The sequence below is a fragment of the Leptodactylus fuscus genome, chromosome 10 (assembly GCF_031893055.1).
Source record: "Leptodactylus fuscus isolate aLepFus1 chromosome 10, aLepFus1.hap2, whole genome shotgun sequence".
NCBI classification, from domain to species: domain Eukaryota; kingdom Metazoa; phylum Chordata; class Amphibia; order Anura; family Leptodactylidae; genus Leptodactylus; species Leptodactylus fuscus.
Genome location: NC_134274.1, coordinates 87,309,634 through 87,325,372, shown reverse-complemented (window position 1 = coordinate 87,325,372; position 15,739 = coordinate 87,309,634). Strand labels below are relative to the sequence as shown.

General features: G+C 49.8%; 1 pseudogene; it reads left to right on the top strand.

Moving 5' to 3' along the window:
* The first annotated feature begins 242 nt into the window (after positions 1-242).
* LOC142219243 (uncharacterized) overlaps positions 243-15,739 on the top strand; it is a 32,342-nt pseudogene continuing 16,845 nt past the window's right edge.

The window sequence follows — 15,739 nt, the reverse complement described above, 5'->3', positions numbered from 1 at the left end:
CTCTCCCCTATACACTAACCCCTGTATACATCCCCCTCTCCCCTATACACTAACCCCTGTATACATCCCCCTCTCCCTATACAATAGCCCCCTGTATACATCCCCCTCTTCCTCCTTTTGGCCCCTCCCCTCAGCCCCATGTAAGCCCCGCCCCCACATACACGTGCTCCGCTGCCGCTTCCTGTTATGAGCCCGGAGGCAGAATACTGGAGACCACGCCCCTCTGAGAGGCCCCGCCCTTTCCCGTGACGTCACATCTACCGGGAGCCGCTCCATCCTAAGCACAACCGGGTGAGTACCGCTGTGTGTGTCCTAGCACCAAACACCGGTCCTGGATTACAGGAGAGGAGAGGACGGGCAGAGTCACAGCCATGACACAGGTTATATGCTACAGCGGATATGTCATGGCAGGAGAGGAAAGTAGTTCTATGTATATACAGTATATAGAGAGAAGTGCTGGGTGTATATGGGGAGGGCTCAGCAGTGAGAAATCACATCAAACAGGCTTTATTGGCACGTCCAAATGAGAGGGGGGGAAACAGGGGGCTATTGTATAGGGGAGAGGGGCAAAATCACAGCCACAAAATAACACGGCGTATACGTGCCACATCACGCGGCATGTTACTCCGTGTGAACGGACCCTTAGTTGGTGACCGCTATATGGGGAGGTGGGGGTGGGTGGGGCGGGTATATTGGGATAAATATAACAGTCCATGGAGTCTCATCTTCCTCTTGTTTGGTGACAGCTGGACACGTATTGGGCAGCGATCTCCACAGTGGCCTCTTCTTCTCCCAGTAGGATGTAGAGTTTCCTCTTCTCCCAGTCTGGGATGTGGGCAGAGAGTCTTTGGTAGTAGACGGCCCTCACAGCTGAGTATTTGGTGCAGTGTAGCAGGAAGTGGGTCTCGTCTTCTAGGACCCCCTGGTCACAGTGCTGGCACAGTCTCTTCTCCCGTGGCTTGTACGTCTGCCTGTATCGCCCCGTCTCTATCTCTAGGTTGTGGGCGCTCAGTCTGTACCGGCTCAGGGTCTGTCTGTGCTTGGGGTGGCGTATTCTCTCCAGGTAGGTGGCCATGGTGTAGTCCCTTTGTAGGGATTGGTACACATTGGTGAGTTTCTTGGAGTTATTTATTCCGTTTCTCCATTCTTCAATGTACCGCTCTCTGTTTGCCTCTGTGGTCGCCTTTATTTCGGCCTTGGTTATCATCTGTTGGAGTTTTTGGTTTGGTGGTTGGCTGCTGTTTGGTTGTTGAATGTCTGGTTTGCTCAGGTGGCTTAGCCAGGCTTGGTGGTGGTAGGAGTCAGGCTTGCTCCCCTGGATGTGTGCCTGGAAAGCTAGCGCCCTCTTCTGTATGGTGAGCCATAGGGGGAGACTGCCTAGCTCTGCCCTGCAGGCCATGTTGGTGGTGTTGCGATGGACATGTAGCAGGTATTTGCAGAACTCCAGGTGGAAGGTCTCTGTTGGGCTGGAATCCCACTTTGACTGGTCTGGGTAGGTGGCTGGGCCCCAAACCTCGCTGCCATAGAGAAGGATCGGGGAGATGACAGCGTCAAATATCTTCAGCCAGACCCTCACCGGTGGTTTGAGGTGGTACAGTTGTCTTCTGATGGCGTAGAAGGTTCTGCAGGCTTTTGCTTTCAGGGTTTCTATTGCTGCTTTGAAGCTTCCTGATTGGCTGAGCTCCAGCCCCAGGTCGGTGTAGCTGTTGGTTTTCTCCAGTGTGGAGCCGTTCAGTGTGAATTGTGAGGTGGTGGAGGCTTTATTGTGGCCCTTCTTCTGGAATACCATGACTTTGGTCTTCTTCTGGTTGATGGGTAGGGCCCATGTGGTGCTGAATTTTTCCAGCACTGACAGGCTTTCTTGGAGATCTTTCTCGGTGGGGGCCAGGAGTAGGAGGTCATCGGCGTATAGCAGGAACTTCACCTCTCGATTGTTCAGGGTGAGGCCTGGGGTTGGTGAGGCCTCCAGGGCTGTAGCCAGTTCATTGATATAGATGTTGAAGAGCGTTGGGCTCAGGCTACAGCCTTGTCTGACCCCTCGGGCCTGTTGGAAGTATGCTGTCCTTTTCCCATTCACCTTCACACTGCACTGGTTTCCGGTGTAGGAGCTCTTGATGACGTCGTACGTTCTTCCTCCTATTCCACTCTCTAGGAGTTTTAGAAGTAGGCCTGGGTGCCATACTGAGTCGAACGCCTTCTTAAAGTCCACGAAGCAGGCGAATATCTTGCCTCTTCTGGTGTTGTGGACGTGCGTCTTGATGAGGCTGTGCAGGGTGTAGATATGGTCTGTGGTGCGGTGGTTTGGCATGAACCCTGCTTGGCTCTTGCTGAGGACCCCGTGTTGTGTGAGGAAGGTGAGGATTCTGTTATTGATGATGCTGTTGAACAGTTTCCCTAGCTCTGTGCTGCTGACGCAGATCCCTCTGTAGTTGTTGGGGTCATATTGGTCCCCATTCTTGTAGATGGGGGTTATGAGGCCTTTGTTCCAGTCTTCGGGGAAGTGTCCAGCATTGAGCACGAGGGTGAATAGCTTTGCCAGTGCCGCGTGTATTGCTGGAGGGCTGTATTTCATCATCTCTGGTAGGATGCCGTCAGGGCCACTGGCCTTTTTGCCTTTCAGCAGGACAATTCTTTCTTGTATATATGGGGAGGGGTCAGTAGTGAGTACAGCGCTGGGTATATATGGGGAGGGGTCAGTAGTGAGTACAGTGCTGGGTATATATGGGGAGGGGTCAGTAGTGAGTACAGTGCTGGGTATATATGGGGAGGGGTCAGTAGTGAGTACAGCGCTGGGTATATATGGGGAGGGGTCAGTAGTGAGTACAGCGCTGGGTATATATGGGGAGGGGTCAGTAGTGAGTACAGCGCTGGGTATATATGGGGAGGGGTCAGTAGTGAGTACAGCGCTGGGTATATATGGGGAGGGGTCAGTAGTGAGTACAGTGCTGGGTATATATGGGGAGGGGTCAGTAGTGAGTACAGTGCTGGGTATATATGGGGAGATGTCAGTAGTGAGTACAGTGCTGGGTATATATGGGGAGGGGTCAGTAGTGAGTACAGCGCTGGGTATATATGGGGAGGGGTCAGTAGTGAGTACAGCGCTGGGTATATATGGGGAGGGGTCAGTAGTGAGTACAGCGCTGGGTATATATGGGGAGGGGTCAGTAGTGAGTACAGCGCTGGGTATATATGGGGAGGGGTCAGTAGTGAGTACAGCGCTGGGTATATATGGGGAGGGGTCAGTAGTGAGTACAGCGCTGGGTATATATGGGGAGGGGTCAGTAGTGAGTACAGCGCTGGGTATATATGGGGAGGGGTCAGTAGTGAGTACAGCGCTGGGTATATATGGGGAGGGGTCAGTAGTGAGTACAGCGCTGGGTATATATGGGGAGGGGTCAGTAGTGAGTACAGCGCTGGGTATATATGGGGAGGGGTCAGTAGTGAGTACAGCGCTGGGTATATATGGGGAGGGGTCAGTAGTGAGTACAGCGCTGGGTATATATGGGGAGGGGTCAGTAGTGAGTACAGCGCTGGGTATATATGGGGAGGGGTCAGTAGTGAGTACAGCGCTGGGTATATATGGGGAGGGGTCAGTAGTGAGTACAGCGCTGGGTATATATGGGGAGGGGTCAGTAGTGAGTACAGCGCTGGGTATATATGGGGAGGGGTCAGTAGTGAGTACAGCGCTGGGTATATATGGGGAGGGGTCAGTAGTGAGTACAGCGCTGGGTATATATGGGGAGGGGTCAGTAGTGAGTACAGCGCTGGGTATATATGGGGAGGGGTCAGTAGTGAGTACAGTGCTGGGTATATATGGGGAGGGGTCAGTAGTGAGTACAGAGCTGGGTATATATGGGGAGGGGTCAGTAGTGAGTACAGTGCTGGGTATATATGGGGAGGGGTCAGTAGTGAGTACTGCGCTGGGTATATATGGGGAGGGGTCAGTAGTGAGTACAGCGCTGGGTATATATGGGGAGGGGTCAGTAGTGAGTACAGCGCTGGGTATATATGGGGAGGGGTCAGTAGTGAGTACAGTGCTGGGTATATATGGGGAGGGGTCAGTAGTGAGTACAGTGCTGGGTATATATGGGGAGGGGTCAGTAGTGAGTACAGTGCTGGGTATATATGGGGAGGGGTCAGTAGTGAGTACAGCGCTGGGTATATATGGGGAGGGGTCAGTAGTGAGTACAGCGCTGGGTATATATGGGGAGGGGTCAGTAGTGAGTACAGCGCTGGGTATATATGGGGAGGGGTCAGTAGTGAGTACAGCGCTGGGTATATATGGGGAGGGGTCAGTAGTGAGTACAGCGCTGGGTATATATGGGGAGGGGTCAGTAGTGAGTACAGCGCTGGGTATATATGGGGAGGGGTCAGTAGTGAGTACAGCGCTGGGTATATATGGGGAGGGGTCAGTAGTGAGTACAGCGCTGGGTATATATGGGGAGGGGTCAGTAGTGAGTACAGCGCTGGGTATATATGGGGAGGGGTCAGTAGTGAGTACAGCGCTGGGTATATATGGGGAGGGGTCAGTAGTGAGTACAGCGCTGGGTATATATGGGGAGGGGTCAGTAGTGAGTACAGCGCTGGGTATATATGGGGAGGGGTCAGTAGTGAGTACAGTGCTGGGTATATATGGGGAGGGGTCAGTAGTGAGTACAGCGCTGGGTATATATGGGGAGGGGTCAGTAGTGAGTACAGCGCTGGGTATATATGGGGAGGGGTCAGTAGTGAGTACAGCGCTGGGTATATATGGGGAGGGGTCAGTAGTGAGTACAGTGCTGAGTACTGCACAGACATGAAGCCCCTCCTCACACTCCATTATATAGGGGCACATATAGGGGGCGCTGTTGTCTATGATGTCACATTGTATCTTTATCTGCAGTGTCTGGGCAGAAGCATCAGCATGGAGGAAGGAAAGAGTCACATGACCAAGAGGATCCTGAACCTGACCCTGGAGATCATCTACCTGCTGACTGGAGAGGTGAGGGGTCACACAGCTGTGTCTATGACATCACTAGAGCTGTGTCTATGACATCACTAGGGCTGCGTCTATGACATCACATATCTTACCCTGGAACAGACTTGAATATTTTCTTCTTTTTCCATCCAGGATTTTGTGGTTGTGACGAAATCTGGAGACTTTGTGACCTGCAGGATTTCGCCTTGTGGATTGGAGATGTCAGACCCGACTCAGGATCCCATCACCTCCTCTCTGTGTGACGTTGCGTCTTCGGAGAAGAGTCCTGAAGAAAAGATCCTTAATCTGAGTAACACAATCATTCACTTACTGACCGGCGAGGTGAGCGCTGCCGACGTCACCTAGTGAGGGGTGCGGATGGTGCAGGGTCACGGGGGGCGTTGCTTACTCCAAGGCCTCAGCTTGTTCTATTTTTGCAGATTTGCAAATTTCTGGGCAGTGAAGAAGTCCAGAGCGGGAATGAGAGCTGCATAGAAGAGCCGCAGGGTGAGTCTGTGTGACTGGTGGGGGCGCATCAAGGACCTTCTCCAGGACCCATCACCTCCCCTCGTATCGCCTATTACCATGTGATGTGTCACGTATGTCCTATATATACCGTGTCTTCTGACAGATGAGTCCAGCAGAGAGAACACCCCGGAGAGATTCTCAAGTCCGGAGGATGATGTCAGCAGCCTGGAGGATATACCTCAGGTACGAGGGGCGGCGGAGGCCAAAATAACACCCATGTGCAGGTCAGGAGAGTCACAGACATTACAGAACACACTGAGCCCTTTACCAGGGACAGACATATAGAATCTACCATAGATAGAACCATTTGTGTGCGGCAAGCACACGGAGCCCATTATAGTCTATGGCAGGGGTAGGGAACCTTCGGCTCTCCAGCTGCTGTGAAACTACAACTCCCAGCATGCTCCATTCACTTCCATGGGAGTTCCAAGAACAGCAGAGCCAGTATGCATGCTGGGAGTTGTAGTTTTGCAACAGCTGGAGAGCCGTACATTCCTTACCCCTGGTCCATGGGGTCCGTGCGCTTTGCCAGCAGATCGCTTACAATTGCGATTGTATTACGTCGGGGGGTCTCCATGCGGACAGAATCCATACGCTAGTGTGAGCCGACCCTGATGTCCATTCTTGGTTGGCTTTTAGGCTGAAGCCTTTAAGAAGTTGAATCTTGTTATTCTGCCCCAGAGCGAGCGAGCCGACGCCTATGTAAAGATTAAGGAGGAGGATCTGCCCCTGAATATCAGCTCAGGTAGGTAACGTCTAGTAATGGGGTCCTCAGAGAGCGGAGGGGGGAGGTGTATTCTGGACATTGACCATATTATCAGCTCAGGTAGGTAACGTCTAGTAATGGGGTCCTCAGAGAGCGGAGGGGGGAGGTGTATTCCGGACATTGACCATATTATCAGCTCAGGTAGGTAACGTCTAGTAATGGGGTCCTCAGAGAGCGGAGGGGGGAGGTGTATTCTGGACATTGACCATATTATCAGCTCAGGTAGGTAACGTCTAGTAATGGGGTCCTCAGAGAGCGGAGGGGGGAGGTGTATTCTGGACATTGACCATATTATCAGCTCAGGTAGGTAACGTCTAGTAATGGGGTCCTCAGAGAGCGGAGGGGGAGGTGTATTCCAGACATTGACATATATATGGTCTTATCTGGTGAATGTCCGGAGCCCGGACAGAGAACACGAGCTCTTCTATCTGTAACGCACAAGTATCCCGCAGAGTTATCAGATCTTCTCTGTTATTTCCAGATTGTGAAGAAAACGATCCCGATTTCTCCAATGCTCCTTCAAGTCCCCCCAGCCCGGCCTCCGCAGATGGAGACGTGTGTCTGTGCTCCTTGTGTGGGAAGTGGTTTCAGTATCAGGGCAGGTTGTCCAACCAGAAGGACGACAATGGGGAGAACCTGTATCTGTGCTGTGACTGTGAGAAGTCATATCCTTGTAATCCTCAGATCGTCGTCCCGCCGGGAACCCAAGAGAAGTCCTTGTACTGTCCGAAATGTGACAAAAGCTTTTCCAGTGAATCCGTGTTCCGGGCCCATGAACGTATTCACACCGGCAAGAAATCCTTCCAGTGCTCGGAGTGCGGATTGTCTTTCTCCAACCAGTCTATCCTGGAGACCCATCAGAGCATCCACACCGGGGGACAAGCCCTTCTCCTGCTCCGACTGTGGGAAATGTTTCGCCATGAAGGCCAACCTTGTGAAGCACGTGAAGACCCACAATGGCGAGAAGCCCTTCACCTGCCTCGACTGCGGAAAGTGTTTCGGGATAAAGTCCAACCTTGTCAAACATCAGCGGATTCACACCGGGAGAAGCCATTCTCTTGCTCGGTTTGCGAGAAGAGTTTCGGAATGAAATCCAACCTCATCAAACACCAGCGGATCCACACGGGAGAGAAGCCCTTCCCATGTCAAGAATGTGGAAAATGTTTTGCGTCAAGGTCCAACCTGGTCAACCATGAGAGGATCCACACGGGGGAGAAGCCTTTCACCTGCTGTTCCTGTGGCAAGGGCTTCATCACCAGCTCCGACCTCCTTCGGCACCAAAAGACTCATGCCGAAAATAAACCGTTCGTCTGCCCAGACTGCGGAGAATGTTTTATTAGCAAGTCGCATCTTGAGGAGCATCAACAATCACACCTGGCAGATGACGCGCTCTAGTTGTAAGGGGCCCTACACATGGACATCGGCCCTCTGGGTGATCTCATGGTTCTGGATGTCCTGACTCCCCTCGGGGATGAAGGACTTGCACATTGAGGTAACCGCTTACTGCCCTCTTGTCATTTGGACACATGCACACTTGGCCAAACCCAGCAAGTATGTGTAAGGGGTCGGAAGCAAATGTTGTTGGCCCGATGTTGACGTTGTATGGCCGGCTTTATAGTATTATGGAGGAGATACCTCAGCTGTGAAATGAGGACGTGACCCACCAGTTCCAGTTTTTGGATGTGTGAATCTTTACTAACCCATTGAGCTGCAGCTTCTGCCGCCGGCGCTGATTTTAGTGGAACTTTTTTATGATTTTTTTGTCTAATATTTTATATCTATGGTGGTGTAATAAATCCCTGTTTCGAGGTTGATGGTGCGTTTGTTCATGGTGCCGGGTACAGGGTTGGGATTTTTCTTTGCTCACGATTTCTACTTGGTGTTAAAAATTTGCAATTCTGCAGCTGTAGGGGGCGGCAAGTAAAAGGGGCTCAATGTCTCGCCCTCGCACCCGATGTTTCTGTTCTTTTCTATTCATATATCACAAAGCAGGAAACACACGAGGTCAGAAAGCTTAGAATGGGAAATATTGGGGCATCTTTCTTCACCCCACTTTTGATAGGCCTCACCTTTGCTGAGGAATATAGTGAGGTTAGGCAGTCCCCGGGGGTCCGTGCGCTTATACTGAAATCTACGACCAGTAAACTGCTGCAATTTGTGACCGATTTGATGGACCCATTGCCCATTTTTTTTGAAGAGAAATGTGTATGACATGACCAGCGAATTTCACTCCATTTATATCACATACACTATGTTGATAATTTAGCACAATTTTCAATAAATGGTGCGATGTTGTGATTGAGGTTTTGGGGGTTTTCTGGTGAGATCCTGCAGGCACTTATGTAAAACTACACGGCCCCATGGCAGGGTGATTTCTGGCCGTGTCACTGCTGCCCCATTGTGGTCTTAGCCCGAGTGATATCTGGATTAGACCGTGGTTGTTGGTACTTATTGGTCACCACCTCAGGTGCCATCTTTGACTAGCCTAACTCGCTCATAGGGATATTGGTAACACATGGACGACCAGTACGATATTTTATTTGTCTACAACGGGTCGGGAACCTGTGACTCACGAGCCAGATCTAGCTCTTTTGATGGCTGCGTCTAGCTCGCAGACAGGGGCGTAACTACCGGGCCAAGCACGATTATACTCGGGAGTCTTAGACTGAGATCTTCAGATGCCCAGGTGGGGGCGCTCTATACATACAGTACAGTAAAGCTCCCCGTGGTTTCTCAGCTGCTGTAGAACGACAAGTCTCAGCATGAAGTTTCGGATCTTGTCAGGACTTGCCGTCTTGTATTACAGCTGCAGATACGACCAAGCTGGCCGGGGATCCGTGTACTGAGATGAAATGTGAATCTGGACCAAAACTGATTTCCAATGTGTTATGTCATCTGAGCAGAGATCTATGGCCCAGGCCGACGCTCCAACATTGTCTTACAAATGTCTACTTTGAGAGGGATGACCAATGAAAAGCCGTAAAATTCGACTCCGCTAGTAAATTGGATTACCAAACATGGACAGAAGGGGGAGGAATTGTTCTGGAATTTAAACTGGAAGTGTCTCCATACATGTTAGCGATGGTGTACGGTAACTTTTCGGCAGAAACTCCAGACAAGTGGGAGCCTTCTTACCGGCCAAACTGGTGGTCAATGGAGCAATCACTAATGCCAGTCCTCTATGTTCTCTGTGTGAGGAGATGTCCTTGGACGAGTCTGTAGGAAAATGGCACAGACGTTTCCCATGGAAGATATCCTTGTGCCGTTCCTGCACAGGCAGGTGTAAGACCTGAGCTATGGCCACCACAATGGACCTGTGATAATACACAGGCGTGTGTAGGGGTCATACAAAGTTATGGGTCTTGGGTTTGGTTATCTCTATGTGCATGGGCACCTTGAATGTTATTACCACTCTAGGCCACCAGGGATGTGACCATTAGTCCTAGCACCACCCAAGACATAGATGAAACCTGGTGTCAGGCGTAACAAGGGCCGACCAAATGGTGGGAAATAATTGTCCTCCTATATAATAATAATAATAACAAATTCTATTTCTCACCGGACTTTATTATCAATGGAATAGATAGTGACCGCCATCTTTAGAGACTTGTCATGAAACCACCATCCTACTAGTCTTCACCACGGCTCTCCAAGGAACGGACAAGAGTTTCTTTTCATCGGTTTCTGGAGGGTTGTCTTTTCCTTGGATACATCTTCGTGACCCTTCTGGAATCTAAAGCAATGGCCACAGATGACACGTGACATCCTTCAATGGGCTGGTGGATCTTATGTGCAGGAGCAGCTTCTAAATGTTGGATGGATCTTGGTAACTCTTCCAGACAGTAGGACATGGGAACCCGAGGACACTGGCCACAGATAACACAAGACATCCTGAAGTGCGGGTGGTGGATCTTATGGGCTCGCTCTACGGATTCTGCAGGACCTGCTTTATGTCCTCGCTCCGGGATGTTCCATTTCCCCACAGAGGGGGGTTTCTCTAGCTCTGGGATCTTCCATTTCCCCACAGAGGGGGGTTTCTCTAGCTCTGGGATCTTCCATTTCCCCACAGAGGAGGGTTCCTCCAGCTATGGGATGTTCCATTTCCCCACAGAGGGGGGTTTCTCTAGCTCTGGGATCTTCCATTTCCCACAGAGGGGGGTTTCTCTAGCTCTGGGATCTTCCATTTCCCCACAGAGCGGGGTTCCTCCAGCTCTGTGAAGTGAACAAGGATTAACTTTAGAAACTAAAACCCCAGACTAGAGATATAAGCAGAAGATCTCTCATTATGGCTATATATAGTACTGTACCATAGACGCAACGTTTGGACTGGAGAACGGTCCTTTAGTCCTTCCTCCGGCTGAATCGCAGTCCATACGTAGTGTCGTCCTGGATCGTTGGCTTTGCTGTGCCTTCCACAACCCGGGATCCTTCTATGGCCAAGGCTGACCTACAAACATAGGTAATACTATATCAGTAAGATCATCTATAATGGCCGCTGTCCTTACACTTCTTGGCTATCCACTGGTTCAAGGGGACGGTGGAATCTGGACAGAAAACCTGCACATATTACAGTATATGAAGAGTCTACAACCTTATATGTGGCGGCCACAGAAGTGGGAGGTGGGAACGTGTCTTAAAGGGTCGTCCCCAACGTTTCCAAAGAGCTAATGTGCATATTGACAAAAATGGCGACATCTCGGCAATTCACAAGGAGAAACACTGGTTCAGGTGACCCTAACCTGTCTATCTGCGGGGGCTGGGATGGGTCTGGTGATGGATAACCCGTTAAAACACGTTCACACCTCCCATTTCCAATATGGATGAATAGGGGAGATGGGGCTACTAACCAGCACTGTATTGGGTTTCTATGTCCTCATCCAGTCTCCGATCTCCTGGACAGTCTACGTTGTTCCTGCAATGAAAGACTATGGGGAAGGTGAGCAGAGATTTCGGTCAGTGTCTCTTGTATCCACAGACCAGTACAGGCCGCCATGTCTGACGTCAGTCGCCCTGAGCTCTGGGGGCTGCGGCCTACGGCAATGAGGCACCTCACTAAGAGCAGAGGGCGACAACAGGCCCCGAGCATCCTCCAAATCCCAGACAACACTGCAAACAAGTCACCCGCTCCCCTGTAACTGTGTCCTCAGGCCATGACGCTACGCGGGCCATCCCTCCATCAGGGAGACATCTTCTACAACCTGGAAAGAATGACATTAGAGACTCCAACTTCTTCAGGAAACTCTTACCCAGCTTAATGTCTGATCTCCTCCTGGAATTCCCGTGTCTGCTCCGACATCTTCTCCAATGTCCCTTTTGACAATTTCGCGGGCCCCTGCACCTGTCCTACCTGAACTGTCCCTTGGCGTTCCAGTACTTCAGACGTCTCCTTGGTTTCTCCGTGGCACTTACAAGACCTGCAAAGTTTTTGCTCCAATATTGTCTGAACAATACAAGTCATCCAATGACTGAAGCCCCCTGAGGGGATGGGGGATAGGAAAGGCTCAAAAAATAAAATATATAAAAACATAAAAATTCAGATCCCTTATTGGTTCTCGCTTCTTGTTAAAATTTTAAAACTTCAATAAAATTTGATCAAACCTAAAACTTCTAATCCCTGCCATAGGTGACGTCTAAGAATCATTACACAATAAGTCCGCTGGCCCCGGGTCTGAACAGGCCTCTACTAATAAATTATAAAAAATATTATCCCCTATGGTGAACACTGGGGGGGGAGGGGGGGGGAAGCATCATGGCCGAATGCCAACCAAAAAATTGAATCAAAAGTGATCAAAAGGCCCAAAACTCCCCAAAATGGCACCAACAGAAATGACCGGCCATCGCCATCTGGACTTTCCCATTATGCGGACACTAAATATGACGTCCAGTTTATCCCACAAAACGCAAACGGAGAAATAAAAAAGCTGTGACGGAAGGCCGGGAGAAAAAAAACAAAAATACCCAAAAGGAAAAATGTTGTAACCTCGAGGGGTTAATGTGAGAAGTTCTGTCTGTGAATGGGACGGCAAGAAAACAAACGTCAAAAATTGCTGAAGACTTAAAGGGCTCGTCCACTGTCAGACCAATATTGGGGGAACAATGTTATTGTTTGTGTAATGGAGAATTGGACAATATTGTTTCTGTATCACAGTTTCCTAGATCTCTGCTTGTTGTCATTCATTCTGCATTTTTGGTCCTCTCTCGGGCACCATTTTTGGTCCTCTCTCGGGCACAATTTTTGGTCCTCTCTCGGGTACCATTTTTGGTCATCTCTCGGGCACCAGTTTTGGTCCTCTCTCGGGCACCAGTTTTGGTCCTCTCTCGGGCACCATTTTTGGTCCTCTCTCGGGCACCATATTTGGTCCTCTCTCGGGCACCATATTTGGTCCTCTCTCGGGCACCATTTTTGGTCCTCTCTCGGGCACCATTTTTGGTCCTCTCTCGGGCACCATTTTTGGTCCTCTTTCGGGCACCATTTCTTTGGTCCTTTTTCGGGCCTTATTTTTGGTCCTCTTTCGGGCACCATTTTTGGTCCTCTCTCGGGCACCATTTTTGGTCCTCTCTCGGGCACCAGTTTTGGTCCTCTCTTGGGCACCATTTCTTTGGTCCTTTTTCGGCCTTATTTTTGGTCCGCTTTCGGACACCATTTTTAGTCCTCTCTTGGGCACCAGCTTTGGTCCTCTCTCGGGCACCAGTTTTGGTTCTCTCTCGGGCACCAGTTTTGGTCCTCTCTCGGGCACCATTTTTGGTCCTCTCTTGGGCACCAGTTTTGGTCCTCTTCCGGGCACCATTTCTTTGGTCCTTTTTCGGGCCTTATTTTTGGTCCTCTTTCAGGCATCATTTTTGGTCCTCACTCGGGTACCATTTCTTTGGCCTCTCTCAGGCTTTATTTTTGGTCCTCTTTCGGGCACCATTTCTTAGGCCTCTCTTGGGCATCATTTATATGGCCTTCACTTGGGCACCATGTCTTTGGTCCTCACTCGGGCACCATTTTTGGTCCTCACTCGGGCACTACCATTTTTGGTCCTCACTTGGGCACCATGTCTTTGGTCCTCACTTGGGCACCATTCCTTTGGTCCTCATTTGGGCACCATTTCCTTGGTCCTCACTCGGGCACCATTTCCTTGGTCTTCACTCGGGCACCATTTCCTTGGTCCTCACTCGGGCACCATTTCTTAGGCCTCTCTTTGGCATCATTTTTGGTCCTCCCTCGGGCACCATTTTTGGTCCTCTTTCAGGCACCATTTCTTAGGCCTCTCTTGCGCACCATTTATATGGTCTTCATTCAGGCACCATTTCTTTGAACTTCATTCTTGAAGGCTTCATTTTTCTTGGCCTCTCTTGGGCACTATTTGTTTTGGTCTCTCTAGGACTACTGTAATGCCATTGTCCGCTGTCTACAATGGGGCTTCTGCAGTTGGACTTGCCTTGAGCTACTCTGGTTAGCAGAGTCTAAGGGACTGCAGGTTTTCACCCTTTAACCCCTATACAGGGATCTGGCCTTCGCTGCTACAATCCCCAGGTTGCGTCTGCAGAGTAGCCGCCAACCAGCAGAGCAGACAGACAGATGCAGCCTAACCTAGCGGGGTCTGAGTCAGGTGTGCAAGATTTTTTTAGTAGGAGCAGTGAAAATTTTTAAAAAATTTTAAAGAATATTTTTTAAAATAGAAAATTTCAAGTCACCCACCGGAACCAAGTATAAAAATAAATAATTAAATACATTTCGGTATCGCCAAGTCTAAAAAAAAAACAACCCATATTAATAAAATATAAAAAAAATGAAAAATACTTCCCCCATAGTGGGAAATAATCAAAATGGCCAAATCGCTGTTTTGCTTTCAGAAAAGTGATCAAAAACGCCAGAGATTCCCCAAAATTATACCAATAAAAACTACAACTTGTTCTGCAAAAATAGTCCCGTACACAGCTGTATACATGGAAACAGAGGCGTAAGGATCGAGGTCACAGGGGGTGCGACCGCAACCGGGCCTGGAGGGGTGCGGGGCCCGCGGACAGCGGGAGAAAGCCTGGGTCAGGTATCTGAGATATGGCTGCAGCGCCCGTATCCGCTCCTGCTGTAGGGGGGGGTGTAGGGGGCCCCGGACAGAAGTTTGCACCCGCGACCACACGATTTTGCTCCGCCACTGCATGGAAATATGAAAAAGCTATAGCAGCAGATACCGCAACGCAAATGTATTAAAACACAAGAAAAACGATATAAATGTAGTATCCTGCGAATGCCGGAAAAACGAAACCTATAGGAAAACGGTATAATTGTGTATTTTCCCATTCCACCCCGTCCGGAGGATTTTTTTACTTTCCCAGTATATTGTACAGAATACGAAACGATACCATCATGGCGTCCAGTCTGTCCCGCAAAACGCCCGCAACGCCCTTGTGAAGGGGAGGAATTAAAAACAAAAAGATCTGAATGAAAGAATGAAAAAGTTCTGGCTCTCGGAATGTGATGGGAGAAAAGGAAAATAACAAAAATTGCTTAAAGGGGTTCTCTGGGCGAAATTTTTTTTTTCCAAAAATGTCTGTTCCTGCTACTAATGGGTTAATAAATGCTCCCATATACCTCATAGTGTGATCTGAGTGATTTCTGGGGGTCTCTGGGGGCTGCTGGTGTAATGGAGTGGATGGGAACATGAAAGGTCCTCTGTAAGGGGGTAAAGGCTCTAGTGGACCCTCTGTTAGATTTGGGGTATAGGGCAGTCACTTCTCACAGCCTCTATATAGGTCACCGTCTGTACGGCCGTATCTAACGCTCCCTTGTTTCACCACCTTAAGGCTCCATTTTTCTTTCTTTAGCTCTTTCTCTGAGTCCTCTTTATGGTCCTCACCTCGGTTCTGATTTGCACACCTGACCTTTGACCCCTTTAGTTCTGTTTTAGGCCTCTTTTGGCCATCATTTATTTTTGGCCTCTAGGTCTCCATTTCTTTGGCCTCTCTCAGGCACCATTTCTGGTCCTCTTTTGGGCACCACTTCTTTGGCCTCTTTCAGGCACCAGTTTTGGTCCTCTCTCGGGCACCATTTCTTTGGCCCTTTCTTGGGCACCATTTCTTTGGTCCTCTCTCGGGTACCATTTTTGGTCCACTCGGGCACAATTTTTGGTCCTCTTTCGGGCACCATTTCTTTGGCCTCTCTCGGGCACCAGTTTTGGTCCTCTCTCAGACACCATTTTTGATCCTCTCTCGGGCACCAGTTTTGATCCTCTCTTGGGCACCATTTTTGGTCCTCTCTCGGGCACCATTTCTTTGGTCCTTTTTGGGGCCTTATTTTTGGTCCTCTCTCGGGCACCATTTTGGTCCTCTGTCAGGCACCATTTTGGTCCTCTCTCGGGTACCATTTTTGGTCCTCTCTTGGGCACTGTTTCTTTGGTCCTTTTTCGGGCCTTATTTTTGGTCCTCTTACGGGCACCATTTTTGGTCCTTTTTGGGGCCTTATTTTTGGTCCTCTCTTGGGCACCATTTTTGGTCCTCTCTTG